The following is a 16,759-nucleotide window of genomic DNA, read 5'->3' on the forward strand; positions in this document are numbered from 1 at the left end:
GAACAGGCAATTTGGTTAAATCATTTGTAAATATAATCACATATATGAAATTAAATCCATATTTATATTTATTTTTTGTTTAATATTAAACTGTACCTGTCAAAATAATTTGCAGCACATTCTAGCCCTTTTTGTTTCCTCTGCAGTGCCAGCATCATTATAATTTATTAAGATTATCTTGAAAGAGACTCCCATTTCTTGATTCTTGAAGGAATCATTGAACTGTTTCTGTGCTGACATTCATAATCATTAAATGAAAGTTGAATATGGATTGAAAGCCTCTGATCCTGCTATGGTACACAAGATAAATGAGGAGAGAAAAATGTTTCAGCATATAATAAAAAAATAGTTTGCATCCTTTAATTGAAAAATTAGCTGTCTTTATAGTATCAAATTTGTTGTAATGTGATGTACACATTAAGATAAATTTAAAGGACCTTTTCTTTAAAACATGACACATAATGGTTTTAAGGATATTAATATATGGAGAATACATACATTTACCTTTCATCTTTTTCATCTAACAATTTTTAACTTTCTTCTGTAGTCCATATAGATCACAAATATTTCCATTCTCAATTCTAGCTTTATATCTTTGCTCTGTGCAGTTTATGGTGTCATTTTATTCAAGGGTCAAAAATTTTGGAAATGACCTGATAAACATTACAGACTCTGTTGTTTAAATATCAGGATGGCGAGGTTAATACGGGGTTCAGCCGAATGCCTGGATTGCTAAATACATGGATGAAATTTTTGTCAATTTAGTTGCTCAATATGGAGGGACTTGTGGGGAATGAATCTTGTGGTAGGACTCTATGTACAAAGATGCACCAGAGATGTGTAGCCAGTGTTGTTTGCAATAAAGGGTGAACTAGATAGTGCAGAGTTTGGGGAATAGTGGCTTGCTCTTATGTGATTTTTGTGCTTGGAGATGAAGCTGGGAGGCTTGTGGTGACATGCTTGGCATGAAGGTAGGCTATAGGACAGGGAGATTGATCAACTAAGCGTAGATTAAATTCAAAGGTCCTAAGGCCTTCTGACCGCAACTTATTGTTAGATATTAGCTGCAGGCTGTGGGTGTTTTTCAAAACAGGCTACGACATATTAAAGGATAGTTCAGTCCAAAGGCGTAGCCAGAATTTTATCTTTGAGGGGGCCGGTCTGTAAATGAGGGATCCATTATGTATATATATATGTATATATATATATATAGCCAGCCCATTTCATTAGGTTTCTATCTACTAAAATGAAACACCTGTATTGTATACATAACATTTCACCGTTTCAGCAAAATAGCCTAGCGGTTCTTAATCCTGGTCCTCGTGACCCCCCTCTCTGCATATTTTGCGTCTCTCTCGTTTAACACACCTAATTAAAATCATCAGTTAGAAGAGCGCTCCATGAAACTGTGTTCGATTGACATGGTCCCACTTCCCACACAAGCTGTGTCTGAATTTTGCACACTTGTTCACTATTCATTATATAGCGATTAGCGAATGCTAAATAGTCAACTGTATGGGGAAGAAGTGAATGAAAATGAGTGAACAATTTCAGAAACTGACGTAATGCATCCAGCGTCCGAAAAATACTCTCGCAGAAATTCATCACAACGCTTATATTACACCTGTGTGGCTTTATGGATTGTTTTGTTAAATGGTAAAGTTCATTTTTACATCATTTATCACGTTTATTGTATTTAGTTTTTAATAAAGAGAACAAAATAAATGTTTGTCACCCATTTTTAAGATCTTTGGATCTTATATAATCTATGTTGGTAATTTGTTCCGGTACAGCTGCTTTGATACAATACAAATAAAGCAATATAAAAATTCACCTGATTTGACAATATAATTAGATATTACATATAATTTTCTAATTAAATGTAGTGTTACATATTTTATTGGTGAAAACACCTGAGTTGTATATTTAGTAAAACAGATTTTTATCTCATAATTAGAAACACCACATTAATTAACGTTACATGTTTGCACCTACTAAGTGGGTCCCATGGGGTTAGAAATACTACATGCTCACTTAGGATCTTCACTTCCACTAGAACACTAGTGCCATAAACAGGAAATATATCATGAATGTAGTCAAATGGTCAAGTGCAAAGACCGCAAGTGGGGGTATTTGGACGCAGCCTCAGAATTCAGACAGCACTACAACATGGTGGACACCCAATATAGTGCACTATGTTAGGAGATAGGGGGCGAATTCAGAAACATCTACAGTGTTCATTGCTCTCTACTCCCTGGCTGCACAGTGCACACATGAAATCGGCTGAAGTTTGCTTCAGAACATGAATTTGCGCTACACGACTGCCTGCTGCGTCTTCACACACGGACAAAACTTACTACTGAAGTTTGAAGGGTTATTTAACCGCAATCATGAGAATTGTGTAGGAGTCACACTTCGTGCACTTCAATGCCCTTTATGTCCACTTTATGGGCTTTTATAGACGATTTGAACAAAAGTTGTAAACTTTGAAAACAGCGGGGTGCACTGATTGGTTTAAGCAATCAAAAATCTAAGGGGGCCTTACATGTAAACCTAGGTCCCCTCATGGCTACGCTACTGGTTTAGCCAAAAATAAAAATTCTGTCATCATTTACTCACCTTCAAGTTGTTACAAATCTGTATACATTTCTTTGTTCTGATGAACACTGACAAAGATATTTGGAAGTATTCTTAGAACTGAACAGTTCTTCCACCCCATTGACTACCATAGTAGGAAAAATTACTGTGGACCAAGAACTGTTTTGGCTTTCAGCCAAAGATACAAATTGGGTTTCATTTATTCATAATTTAGTCATGGTCATGTCATTCTGAACATGTATATTATACTATATTATGTGGAATACCAACGAAGATTGTTTGAGAAATGTTTCAGTGGCTTTGCGATTAGCCCAGAGACATTCGTACATGTGTCAATATATACACATACTTGTCGAACCTGTGTGAAAAACCCAAGCCATGCCACGCTTTCCAATGACCATCAACTCCTAAATGACACATGAACCTTTTTTGGCCCATGTTTTAAGATTGAACATGTCTCTGTTCTCCATTCAGTTTGTGAATCATGCTCTCTCCTGCATTCCGTCTTCCTCACTGTTAGTAGCAGGCAGTTCTTATCTACAACATTCTTCCCTCACATCCCCAAATCAGACCCCAGTGATTAAATGTTTGATGCCTATCTGTGTAGTGTGCAGCCTGGAGATGGAAGCAGGCTTCTCCGGCGCTCTCCTGCATCCACAATGAAAAGATACAGAGAAGATGAAGCTGTGCTTTCAAGGCAACTCTTGGCTTTAGGGAACCGAAATTACTCTGACATTAACGCGGCACAATGCACTTCAAACGGAATTCCAAGATTGAACTGCCAGTTAAGATAAGATGGTGAGAAGATCAAACCCGAGTGATTTGCTATATCTGTGTCACCGCCTAATTATTTATGTGTTTCAGGCCTGGTGACTGTGATTGCCATGATTGCGACGCCGTTTTGATCGAAGTGATGTGGTTATTTTGAAGTCCCAGTAAAATAAAAAATGACAATGCCTATTTTTCATGAAATATTACAGCGTTTATTGTAAATAGTTTATCAACGAGGGTCATTGTTTTTTAAAATTTGTATGCCCTCATAATCTTAAATTAAAATCTGAAAATGGATTTCCGTCCTATAATGACTAAACGGGCCCTATCGTACACCCACATCGCAAGTGTTTTTGCTAGTTTCAACCCGACACACTTCTCATTTTCCCGTCCTGCATTGCGTTTTTTAAAAAGCAAATGAATTTATGCTCATTTGTGCGTCCATGGTCGTGTTGGTCTAAAAAAGAGGTGTTTTCAGGCGCATTGTTGGCGTGTTGCTAATTTGAGGAACTGAAACTAGAATGCGCCATAGACCAACTCAAACCTGGTCTAATGTCAACATAGCAATATTTGTTTTGCAATTTAAAGAGCGCTTTAGTAGAAAATGCACCTCTGAGCGGGTCCACAATGCGCTTTTACTTTACTAATTAGACAGAGGGATATGCAGCAGCACACAAACATGCCAAATATAAAAAAAATGGATTACAATGTAAAAGATTACTATTTTGTACATTAAGGTAAAATCCGGCGTGTTCTGTAGATGGTCTCCTCGTGCGCGAGGGTAGAGCGTTTTTCTCTCTGGAGAAGCGTCCAGTCTGTGCTCTAGTAAATAGCGAATTTCTCCGTGTCGTGAGCAAACCGGCTCTTAAAGGAATGAGAGGTGAGACTCCGATTTTTCTACTGCACGTTGCGGCCAAAAAATGTCTCGGGTTACGTCTGTAACCCTTGTTCCCTGAGAAGGGAATGAGACACTGCGTCGCCATGGCAAAGCTTTGGGGAACGCCTCAGCGTGACCAGCTCTGAGCACGTGTGTCAACATCGTCCAATAGTGAAACGATACATCATGGATGACGTATGGACCAGGAGGTATAAAACGACATCCGAAACAGTCAACTTCAGCTCAAAAACTTTGAAGCAAGAGGCTTACAGGGACCTAGGGAGTATGGCAAGGTGACGCAGTGTCTCGTTCCCTTCCACAGATGTAACCCTTGTCATTCCCTTTCGAGGCCATGGCAACGCTTTGGGGAACGAAATACCCAAACCGCCATACGCCCAAATGCCTGTCTGTGTGTACAAAATGTCACGTAGAAGACACAAGCACCTGGGCTCCCGGGGTGAGGTTTATGTGAAAGCTATAGAATCTCACGAATGTGAGCGGAGAGGACCAGCCTGCCGCATCACACACGTCCCGCATAGACGCCCCCGACCTTAAGGCTACGGAGGCCGCCATACCCCTAGTAGAATGGGCTCTGACATCCAAGGGCGATGGTCTGCCAGAGGCCTCATAGGCCAGAGAGATAGTCTCAACTATCCATCTGTTTATGGAGTGCTTGGTTGTCGAAAGACCTTTCTTCTGTGAACCAAAACATGCGAAGAGCTGCTGCGCTTTCCTCCAAGCCGCAGTTCTGTGTACATACGAGTACACATGCTCACAAATTTAACCTTTCCTGGCCCTGGCCCTGGCTCGTGGAAGGTGGAGGACAGAATAGCCATCAGGAAGACTGTCTTAAGAGTGAGAAACTTAAGAGGGACTGAATCAATCGGTTCAAAGGGAGGAGACAACAGCCCCTCAAGAACTGTAGCCAAATCCCAGGTCGGTACCCTAGTTTGGCTCACAGGCCTCAATCTGTGAGTACCACGAAGAAACTGTAGGACTAAGGGGTCTCTACCTACAGGTATGCCCCCTAGCAGAATGTGAAAGGCAGAAATGGCTGCAATATACACCTTTAAAGTGGATGGGGATAAGTCCGCAGCAAAGCGATCTTGTAGGAACTCGAGCACTGTTGAAACTGGGCAGTTGACAGGGTCCCTGCGGTGCGCTGAACACCAAGTAGTGAAGACTCCCCACTTCAAGGCATAAAGCTTCATGGTAGAAGGAGCTCTGGAATTAATTATGGTCTCCACAGCCTCAGCTGAGAGACCAGTGTTTAAAACGCTAGCCCTCTCAGAGGCCAAACCCATAGTTTCCATAACTCCGGGGGTGGGTGATGTATCTGACCTTCCGCTTGAGAAAGAGGTCCCTTCTCAAAGGAATCTCCCATGGAGGGTTCTCCAACAGGTCTAGGATGTCCGAGAACCACACTCGGGCCGGCCAGAATGGGGCTACCAACAGTAGGCGAACTCCATCCTTGAGCACCCTTTCCAGAACTCCTGGGAGTAGAGCGATCACAGGAAAAACGTACAGGTGAAGCCTTGGCCACTCCTGTGCCATGGCTTCCAACCCTAGAGGTGCTGGATGTGTCAGGGAAAACCAGAGCCAACAGTTTTCCTGAGTTGCAAAGAGGTGTAACTCTGCCTGGCCGAACCTCATCCAGATCTGCTCCACCTCCTCTGGGTGGAGTCTCCATTCCCCCGACCTCATATGCCCTCAAGGAGAGCAGCTCCCCCTGAGACCACAGGAGGATCTGACGTGCCAACTTGTATTGTTGTCGTGACCGTAGACCCCCTGGCGATTTACATATGAGACCACAGCTGTGTTGTCTGCCCTGACAAGCACATGCTGGCCTTTGAGCTGTGGGAGAAAGTGTTCCAACGCCTGGAACACTGCCATCATCTCTAGGCATTTTATGTGCCAAGATCGAAAGTGGCTCCCCCATCGGATGCGAGCCGCGCCTGCATCGTGATGGAATCCCATATTATTCCTAAAAAAGCGGTTCTCTGTACTGGAGAAAGCACACTTTTCCTGGTATTCAGCCTCAGCCCTAGCTCCTCCATATGTGCGAGTACAACATCTCGATGTTGAACTGACATATGTTCCGATTTTGCTGGAACTTCTTGTTCCATCACCAGAGTCTGCTCGGGGCACACCTCGGTGTACAAAATCTGGTTACCCCGCTCTACAGTGCGCAGCACCCATTGTGACACCTTTGGTAGACTTTTCCAGGCTGCTAAATGGTCTACTAAGGGGACTAGCCTCTCGGGACCAGCCTCTGGTGACATCATGCCGGGAACCGCTACGGCTCGGCAAACCTCGATTGGCAGAGCCGGCTGAACCCTTCTGGGATAATGGGGCGTCCAGAAGAAATGACTTGTCAGATGGTTTCATGTCTGACAGGTTCAACCATAAATGCCTCTCAGTGGCTACCATAGCGCCCATTGAGCAGCCTCAAAGAATGGGCCACCTCACGAGTAGCACGAAGAGAAACATCTATAGCATGACGGACGGGTTGTAAAACATCCACTGCCACCAGCCCCGTGTCGACCAATTCACGAAGCGCATCAGCCTGATACGCCTGAAGTAGTGACACAGAGTGTAAACATGCCCCGGGCTGCCCCGCTGCCGCATATGCCTTGCCCTTCTATGTAACCCAGCATGGCTTTGATGGCAAGGTAGGGGCTTTTAGGGACGAAGCCGCGGATGGAGACAGATAGATCGCAAGCATCTGTTCTATTCTCGGCATCGCCCGGTAACCTTGTTCTTTATAGCCCTGAAATTTAGAGTAAATGCAGGTCTGTGGCGTGAAAGCTCGCGCTGTTTAAGGACGCTACCACGACCTACACACCTCTTGACGTAGGTCAGTAAAGAAGGGGAGCTTGCATTGTGAGGGCTGTGTGCTATGCTTAAGACATCGCTTGTCCATCTTACTCTCAGGACGAGCATTTGGTTTATCTTGCGGCCAGTCTATTGTCAGTTGGGCTGCCGCCGCTGACATGACTTCCACCAGATCGGCGTGTACCGAAGCAGCAAGAGGGGGGACATAATCTAACTCTCCTGCTTCGATACTAGTTATATATACAGCCTCAGATGCAGAACATTGCGGAACATTGCCGAGATGCAGAACATTGCTCAGAGCTGGTCACGCTGAGGTGTTCCCCAAAGCGTTGCCATGGCGACGCAGTGCGAGTCCCCTCGAAAGGGAACACACAATACTCATTAAGAGAATCAGGACAACCTGTTTAGACCATGCGCCCGGGCGTGCAGACCGTTTTCCTGTCGTTAAACTAGAAAAGTGGATTCAGACACAACAGAGTGCACCTGCGCCGTGCGGATTACAGAATTTAGCAACTTGCGGTTCACGTGGACTTTAAGAAAACCGTTTTTAGTTTTGTATGATTCTGATTTAAGTGACAGCAAAACAAAACTAAGATTTTAACACCATTCTACGTCTAACTGCATCAGTAACTTCGAATTTGTTTAAAATATTCATGTCTTGTGTCGGCTTTTTGTTAACGTGGCATAAATTTATGTCAGGGAAAATTCATCACTCTCACCATCCAAACAAATCCAATTATTATGTTTTCAAAAAGCATTTGGCAGTTGAACACGATTAAAGACAGCCATTGTGACGGAGTCGATTCTCATTTTGCCTGTGACAGTAGAAGGTGATAGTTCTATCGTTGTTTTGTTTCTCAGAGAGACAAGGCCTCTGCCCCTGCTGCGTCCTCCGCCGCTGTAATTATTTAGCTGCTTGAATGAAACGCTGCTTGACATTTTGTATTCCCTTCGCAGGCTGAGGAAATTGGAACAAAACCATGCATTCATTGCTCACTCCTCTGTGAGCTTATGGCCCTGAATAGACGTTCTCAAAGCACTTTGCGGCACCAAGAACGGCGCTTATCTGACCATTATTTTACTGTGTAAAGGTTTAATATGACACATGCAGTTGCGAGTTGAGTTGAACTCCTGTATGTGGTTTGTTTTGAAGGTTTGAACGGCAGTTCTTTACTGAGTCTTCATATCCTTTCTTTTCACAGGGCTTAGGATATTTTATTGGTTGTAAAGCCTCTGTTGAAGAATTTTTTGGAACACTTTCTGTGAACGTTTTTCATTGCCTTGCATCACTGTCCCATTTCATTCTAATTCATGAACAGAAAATATTCTGTATTATATTATATTTTTATATTACATATATTTATATAAATGAAGAGTTTTTTTTTCTAAAATAAGATAACAAAATTTAACAAAAGTTGTGTATTGGAATTTTTATGTTGTTCTATTTTTCTTTCATAAATGTTTAATATTAAACTATGTTAATACAATTGTTACACTCAGGTCCATTTGGACAAACATGTCCTCATTGAAACCTATTAAAACTACACATTTTTTTCTGTTTGCCATGCAAGTACAAATCAAACATTCCACATAAAATCCTTTGATTATGTTGGCAAAGGGCTCAAAATTATGAAAAATTAATACATCTCCAGAAATTCATTCCAGAAAATTCATCCAGAAACACCTTTTAAATGTGTGCTACTTTTTGCTGATGCTTTCTTCTCCATTTCAGTCTATGGAGCATTTCAGTTTTCCTGTTTCTGCTCTATAATACAACAAGGTGGGCAAACCGAACATGTGTTAGTATAGATGTCGAAGTGTGGTTTGTAGGTGTGTACTGAACAGTTTTTGTGTGTGTATACTGTTTTGAAAGAAAGACCTCATATTTTACTGCAAATCACTAATCTAACTCTTTATATTCAAATCACTCTAGCTTACTGAGATTAGAAAATATTTTTCAATCAAACATGTTTTTTTATCCCTTTTTTAACTGAAATAAAAAATTAGCTTGATTTTTATGTAGAAATTCAGAAGCCCCTTAGTACAGTTTTCACCACAAAGGCATAATGGATTTGGCATTATGTACACAAACACGGTTAAAAAAAAAATATTTTTTTGTAGATAAACAAGATAAGATCTGGTAAAGTAGTAAAAGTGGAATAAATTGAATTTATAATAATTTTATGAGGGTTTTAGCACATTTTAATCCATTTTGAACCTAAGTGTGATTTTTTTAGAATTTTTTTTGTTAATTATTAACAAATCCAAGACCGTAATAGAAAAATCTGATTTACATTTAGTATATGGAAAATGTTTAGAATTATTCCTTATTCTTTACGAAAAACAACAGGGTCACCTTAAAAATATCTATGTATAATATTTTTAAGACCGTGTTTTGAGTCTTAAAAGTCTGTTTTTTTTTTAAATGATGCACAAGGGTTCAATCATAACAATCAAACTGCAGTTTGGTTTTCATAATAATTGGAATGCACAATAAACAAAATGTTTTAGAACAATTTTAAAGATGGAGTTATCTCTTTTTGGAGATTATCTCTTGAAATGATCTTATCTGTTTTACGAGGGTATGAACAATCTTAGCCTATTCCTCAGCAGCATTTGTCTGGTTTGTCTAAATCTCTTGGTGCTTCAAATTGTATGATAGTTTTATCACAACCAGACACAGACAAATCCTAAATGTGTTTATTGTGTCTTTGGGGGCGTCGACTGTTGCTCTTTTCGCAGGATAGCGGGTCAGATCGTGTGCAGTGAATCATGAATTTTTCCCGAGGTACAGCACAGCCACCGTCACTGTTTGCCTTGCAAAATTTTGTGTAGGCCTATAACAAAAACAATGTGACAGTAAGGTTAATCATGGTGCTGGAAGACGGTAAATAAAAACGAAAAAGAACCTGAGAGCTGTGAGCTGAAAGAAAATAGATAACAAATAACAAAAAATAATGCACATTTTATTTCAAGATGTACTATAGATGTTGTGGACAGTTTATGCTTTATAAAGCTTTAGATTGAGATTTGACATTGGGCAGTATAGAATATGGAAGTGACATCAGAGTTGTTATCTAACATGAACATATGCTTCAATGTCACCTCTGGTTTGACAAAATGACACTCACTCTCTCCTTGACACAAAAGTAGTATGAGGGCTTCAGACAGAAACAACGTGTTAACCGCTGTCCAGTTTTGTAGTTATTCATATTTTAGCTTTTCATAGTGTTTTTCTTTTCTTTTCTTTCTCTAAATTTATTGACTTAAAACAAAGGTCAAATATTGCATAAACCCATCTCAAATTATACTGCTATACTTAATCTAATATATTAGGGCTGTAGGAGATTCATAAAACATTTCAAGCCGCAATTATTGTTGTCGTAACATTTTATGAGGGTCAGGACAGAAAATTAAATTAAAAGTTATTAAAAAAACAAGTTATAAAAAACAAAATATTTAAAATCTGATTATTGTATTAGGCAATACTTGTTCTTCTTTCAGAGTTAAGCTATTAAATAGAATTGAATCTTAACTTGGTTGACCAGGGGAAGTTCCAGGTATGTCTGCAGTTATGTTACAAAGTCACTTCCCCGGATTTTTATTCTAAAACGTATAATTCTTGACATAATCTAGGGCAACACCACACTTAACATTTTATGCAACAGATGTTACTGCGTATCTCTTCTGAGTGTCTCATCATTTGTCATCGGTTCTCAGGTCTTCCACAGGATACAGCACCTGTTTCCCCAAGACAACAATTCTCTAAATTGGATGGGGTATTTTTTGCACATCCCTCGAGATATTACCCGCTTTCTCATATTATTGTTTTAAGCCGTAGCAGTCGTATATTGCTGTGAAATGTACAGAGCTTAGAGAGGACTTATTGCAAGAAGATACAATATCTGGTGTCTAGACCTTTGGTATTTGAAGTGACAACATTCGGGCCAAGAAGGGACTACTCATCTGTGACAGGTACACCCATGATACTCCACAGTGGGTGGTAATGCACTGAATGAGGAACGTATTTGATCATTTTCAGAGATTTTAGTAGAACAGCAGTAGAGAGATGAGAATGTCGAAACAAACAGGAAAGCTTTTGCTAATAGGATACATCTGGGAAATGTTCAGTATAAAAACTCAATCGTTTCATCTCCACATCAGTACGAGCACGTCTCTGTTAAATAAAACTGAAAATCCTCATGTGTATCTCTATTTTCTCTTTTTATAAATAGATCTTTGGCTCTGACAAACAGGCATATGGTGCCATGTGGTGTTTACGAACAAGCGGCCGCCTAGTGCGGTGCGTTCGCATCATATTTTTCCCAATAAAGTCATAGGCATCCATTTGGATTTGCAGGATGTGTCACACGGGCCGCATGGGCTTGTAATTCAGGAGTCTGTTCTCGTTCTTCATCTCCTCTGAAGACTTCTGGAGCAGATGTTCTTCTCCATGTCAGTTGGAAGGTAATGCGCCCTTAAACTTTATTGGGAGTGAAACAGCTTGCTCCATTCCTCTCTCTGTTTGTTGTGTAGGTGATGTGGTGAAGCTACGAGCTTCGAAAGGGAGATGCTGTAGGTATTAAAAAGAAAAGAATGGCTGTATAAGGCCTGGCGTGTTACTTCTATCTTTGATTACGATCAACAAAAGTACTAAAAGTAGAATGAAGCGGTAATGGAAAGCGTTGCCTCTTGTGAGTTGAGCATCTGTGGAACAGCAATGGTGGATGTTTACAGATTTCTTTTTATCAAATTGTAAAACTGTTGCCCTGCATTCGGCACCAAATGTTTCATTGATGAAGAACCTGTATACTCGGTATAATAATGTATTTTGCTTTTGTTTTGTTTTATTATTGATTTTATCATAGGTTGTTAAGGGAAGCTAATTTCACTCGTGGAGCAAACTGCCATAATTCGCCAGATGTCCTGCTATTAAAAGCAGGATGAAGAACTATAGCTGTTTGCGAAATGGAGGGAGAACATAAGTGTTCGTCTCTTAAGGAAGTGAAAACTCATCAGTGTCTTGAGGCACGTCTATGCGTGTTAACCATATGAGAGATCCTTTTCGGCTGTGATGCTAAAAATGCAACTGAAGTGGATCCAAGACATAATTTACTGTTAGAAGAAAAAGAAACTTGATGTGAGCAGACTTCCAGAACGCAATATTTCTGGACTTTGAGTTCTTTCCGAGTTAATTGCATGTGACTTTCTCCCTTAAAGGTCCAATGTGTCATTTTTGAAAGATCTATTCACATAAATGCAATATAATATACAAAACTATGTGTTCAGACTTATATTAAGACCTTAAGTCATGAAGTGTTCTGTTTTTATTACCTCAGAATGAGCTATTTCTATCTACATACACCGCAGGTCCCCCTGGATGGAATTCACCATGTAGTTTCTACAGTAGCCCTAAACGGACAAGCTGCTCTACAGTGAGTTTCGTAAAATCATGATCTCATTTGGCAAAGAAGCAGAAACGTGATGCCATCTTTGTCCTGAGTCAGCAACTGTAGTGCTTCGACAGGGAGGGGTGGAGTGAGTCGTTCTTTGCGATTCGCCACCTCACTTGTAGATGCCATTCAATTTCATACACCGGACCTTTAAAGGGATACTGTAGGTCATTCAAAAATAGAAATTATTTCACCATGTCCTAACCATCATGTCGTTCCAAACATGTATGTCTTTCTTTTTTTGTGAAATAAAAACATAACACAAACGAACCAAACAACATTGTCCCAATTGACTACAATTGTATGAACACAAAACCACAGATAGATTGGGGATTTTTTTTTTTTTTTAAATAACAGGATTCCAAGTCCGCGTGGACTAAGTGATTAAGTGAGTCCGCGTGGACTAAGTGAGCCATTGATTCTTGTCACACACAAACAAGCACAATCACGACAAACAGCAGCTCTGTCTAATGCACATATTTCATTATTCTACATATATGTTGCACTATTATCTTTTCAAGTTACTTGTCCGGTCTGGCAAGTAAAATTCTCTCTGACTTGCCCATACAAAACCTGTAATGTTAATTCAGCAGCATAATACACAGATACACTAAACATCTGTTGCAAACTTGAAGTTTAGTTTGTCTTTAATCTGTTTCTCTGTGTGTTCTCTCTTTTACTTCAAACGGTCCAATCTCTGGTGCTGCATTGCACCCAGTGTGGACCCTCCATGCTCATTCTTTCTTTGACACAATGCTTCTGATTAAAGGGCAGAAGTGATGGTCACTACCCTTGCTCTCATTCTCTGCCCTCCATCCCATCACAGAAACTCTTTGCTCTTCCATTTCTCTCTGGCCTGTTTGTACCAATTCACACTCTTGTTCCTGCCTTTGCTGAATTACACGTTATCACTCACAAACAAGTGTAGGGGGTTCAATGAGGACAGTATTATTTAGACACTATTCTTCACCCAATTTGTCAAAATTATCATGAGCTTTGATCACAATTATAAGTTATAAAATTTAAAATATTTCCCACCACCCTTTGTTAGGGAAACAAATTTAAATCCTAATTGGGATTCATTAAATTGATTATTATCAATCATATTATCTGGATCAAATTCATGATTTGGGGGAAATCTCTTAGCATTACGAGCAGGTAGAAAGAATCTGCATGTTTAGGGACTCTGGATTATAAACAACGTCAACTACAAACAACGTCACATGTGACATAAAACGAGACTTTATTTAGACTAGACTCATACTTATCTAACATACACACATACAGTTGGTGACAGAAGGTTGGAGTTGAAGCAGAGAGAAGAATAGAGCATGGATTTTTAGCAGTATTTGATATTCAGAAGATCAATAGCCTGAACGAAACATCAGTTTCTTACTTGTAAAGCACCTTTGTTTAAAGGATTTATGATCCTCTATGCATTAATTCATAAGACTAAGTATGATACTTGCGTGTCTTGCCCATCAAAAGTCTAAAGTGTCCTGATTCAGTTTGTTGAGGCTCTAGTTGATCTTGGCTGGATATGATCCGAGAGAACCACTTTGATGCAGAGGATCGGTATATGGAAAGACAAGGCCGCAGCCTGGCACAAACTTAAGGGTCCAGTTGAAGAGAAAAGAGAGAAAAACACAGCACAAAGAGATGGTGGTCTCTTTTAAGCTATAAGGATGTCACATCCAACAGGTGCCATCAGGAGATGGCACCTTTCGAGGAAAGTTTATTGTCTTTGTCTTCCAAAATGGAAATATCTAAGGGTTTAATAAAAACTAATACGAAAAGAGTTACCTAAACACAACAAACATTAACATTAAGGAATCACAAATCCGGCTCATAGACACCAAACATGATCTACAGATCTTCTGGTTAAAAGAGTTACTACAAATAAAATTTCTAGTAGTTATACACACATTCATTACAACTACTTTGGATTAATGCTTAAAGGTACATTTTGTAACAATTTTGCAGTAAAATATTCAAAAACTTCTAGGCTAGTGCTATATATTTTGTTCACCTGAGTACTACAATATCTCAGATGTTTCCACCTACTGTAAATTGTGAGAAAATCTGCATTCTAAACAGTTACACGAGGCTGTGCAGTCACCTGTCAATGGCATCCCATCCGCGTTACCCTCTGTTAACACCTTTCATGACATAGAAACCGCATGACAACAGTGTCGTGGACAAATGTGGAAGTAGTGTCTAGCGTCAAGTAAGCCACTAGCTTTTTTCGAGCTTTACAAAACTTTACCTCATCCGCTAACATGATTTCTCATTCCCGTACGATTGATGGCCATCAGCGGTGGAGTTGAAGACAACAGATCCCATCATTCCGCGCTCCTTCACAGCGTCATCAAGCTACAGCATTGTTGTTGTTTTGGACTGACCGTTTTTACACACTGCACCTTTAAGACAGAGATAACAATAGGAACATCAATACATGGAAAGGTTATAAATTAATATATGTACATTTCTATATAGATGTATTTAGGATTGTATGTCATTGAGTAAAGAGAGTTCATCTCCAGTCGGTCATAAAATACTCTCTTGATGGTTTGGTGTGGGTTGCTATGGCCCCCCCTTAGATCTGGTCCTGTGCCTCGGTGTTAGTTGCAGATTGGGGGTAGACCCCCTGGCGACTAGCTTGCTGGTTGGGTGAGGGTTGTTGTTTATTTATTTAAGACATATAACTAGTTATTGCCTGTCTGATCGGTCTCAGGCACTACACAACTTTCTAGACCAACTTGAATGGGAAAGAATCCATGACAGCAATTCAAAGTACATAATCCACATCTTTTAACATTCGTCTATTACTTAAAATCTATTTTAATTTGTCTGCAGATTGGTTGAATCAGGAGAAATCGATTGTGGCTGCTCTTTCCATGGTGGAAATGTTATTTTCATTGCTTGTCTGTTAAAGACAGAAACTCCACAAAGGTGCGCCTACTTTATCTGTATTAAGGACAAATCCCCAACAGAGCGTAGGACGTTTCATCTGACTTCGAGTCTTGAATCTATAATGTGCATGTCAAGTGAATGCAAAATGAGAATGCACAGACACTTCAGGCAAGAAAAATGGCAGTCACATTCACGAGTTCCATGGGTGTTAGTTCAGAGATAAACTATTTCACTTTATGTAGCATCTATACCATAAATCTAAGGGGACTTTACATGCACAGTGCTTGACATTGACATTTTTGTGGGTTATTTTTTTGCCTTTATTTTGTTGAATATATAGTGGTGCGTTTATGTTGAAAATACTAACAAGCTGAAATGCAACATTTGTTTGTGAGAATTTGCAGTGAAACTCCACCTTCACAGCACTGGATACTAAGCATGTCTCAACCAAGTTCACCCAAAATTTTTAATTCTGTTATCATTTACTCACCGTCGTGTAATTTCATACCTACACAATCATTTTAATAAAAACAACCTGCAGAACACATAGGGGCAGTGAGTCTGTTCATGTAAACAGGCTTAAAATGAGCTTCACCTGTCAGATGACAGTCCATGTGAGTTCATCAGTTACTGACAGATCGTTCCGCTGATCATTCACATGAAGAGTTTGTAGCGTTTAAAGTTCAGTTTAAAACACACATGAGTCATTGCACGTGATCGGCGACAATAAAGAAAAATAAAGGCGTTCATTTTCTGTCCGCTTTTTTTGAGCTGTTTTTGTATATATATATATATATATATTTTAGCCTTTGTTATGGCGCGCTTACATGATCGTGCTTTGATAACATCTAGAGTGAGCCCTAAAGGGAGAGACACAGGAGCCGGATTTTTTGGCTTTAATTTCTGCCTATTTTTTATTTCTTCCGAAAGTAAAGTTCTTGCATTGCTCCCCACCTCGAGTTCTGAGTTACTCGCAAAGTGAAAGGGCCCTTTCGAGGTCACACGGCGAATAAGCAATCTCAATTATGAGGTAGTGCGATCAGATAGGAGCGGAGCACATCAAGTGTATCAACTCGATCTCCTAAAAAAATGGATTGAGGTGAATTCGGTGATGCTGGCGACGGTGTTGAGTAGAGAGGAGGATTTTGGGCCGGAAGCGAGCAACCCAGTCCAATCTCTCGCTCTGACCCCGGGGGATCACCTCTCACCCTCCCCGCTATCCGATGTGGCCATGTTGCAAGCGGCTTTTGTGGATGTGTTCTCGCCCCTACCGGGTCGCACTAACCTCATCGAGCACCATTTTGAGACCAAG

The 16,759-nt window shown here is 40.2% G+C and overlaps 1 protein-coding gene across 1 annotated transcript in view; it reads left to right on the forward strand.

Moving 5' to 3' along the window:
• Positions 1-11,434: 11,434 nt before the first annotated feature.
• The window catches only part of unc5db (unc-5 netrin receptor Db), a 150,524-nt gene continuing 145,199 nt past the window's right edge, over positions 11,435-16,759 (forward strand). The window contains exon 1 of the mRNA XM_056746555.1: positions 11,435-11,548. The gene's annotated coding sequence lies outside the window, so the exon portion shown is untranslated. The remainder of the gene's footprint in view (positions 11,549-16,759) is intronic.

Source organism: Triplophysa dalaica, chromosome 4, assembly GCF_015846415.1.
Source record: "Triplophysa dalaica isolate WHDGS20190420 chromosome 4, ASM1584641v1, whole genome shotgun sequence".
Lineage (NCBI taxonomy): Eukaryota > Metazoa > Chordata > Actinopteri > Cypriniformes > Nemacheilidae > Triplophysa > Triplophysa dalaica.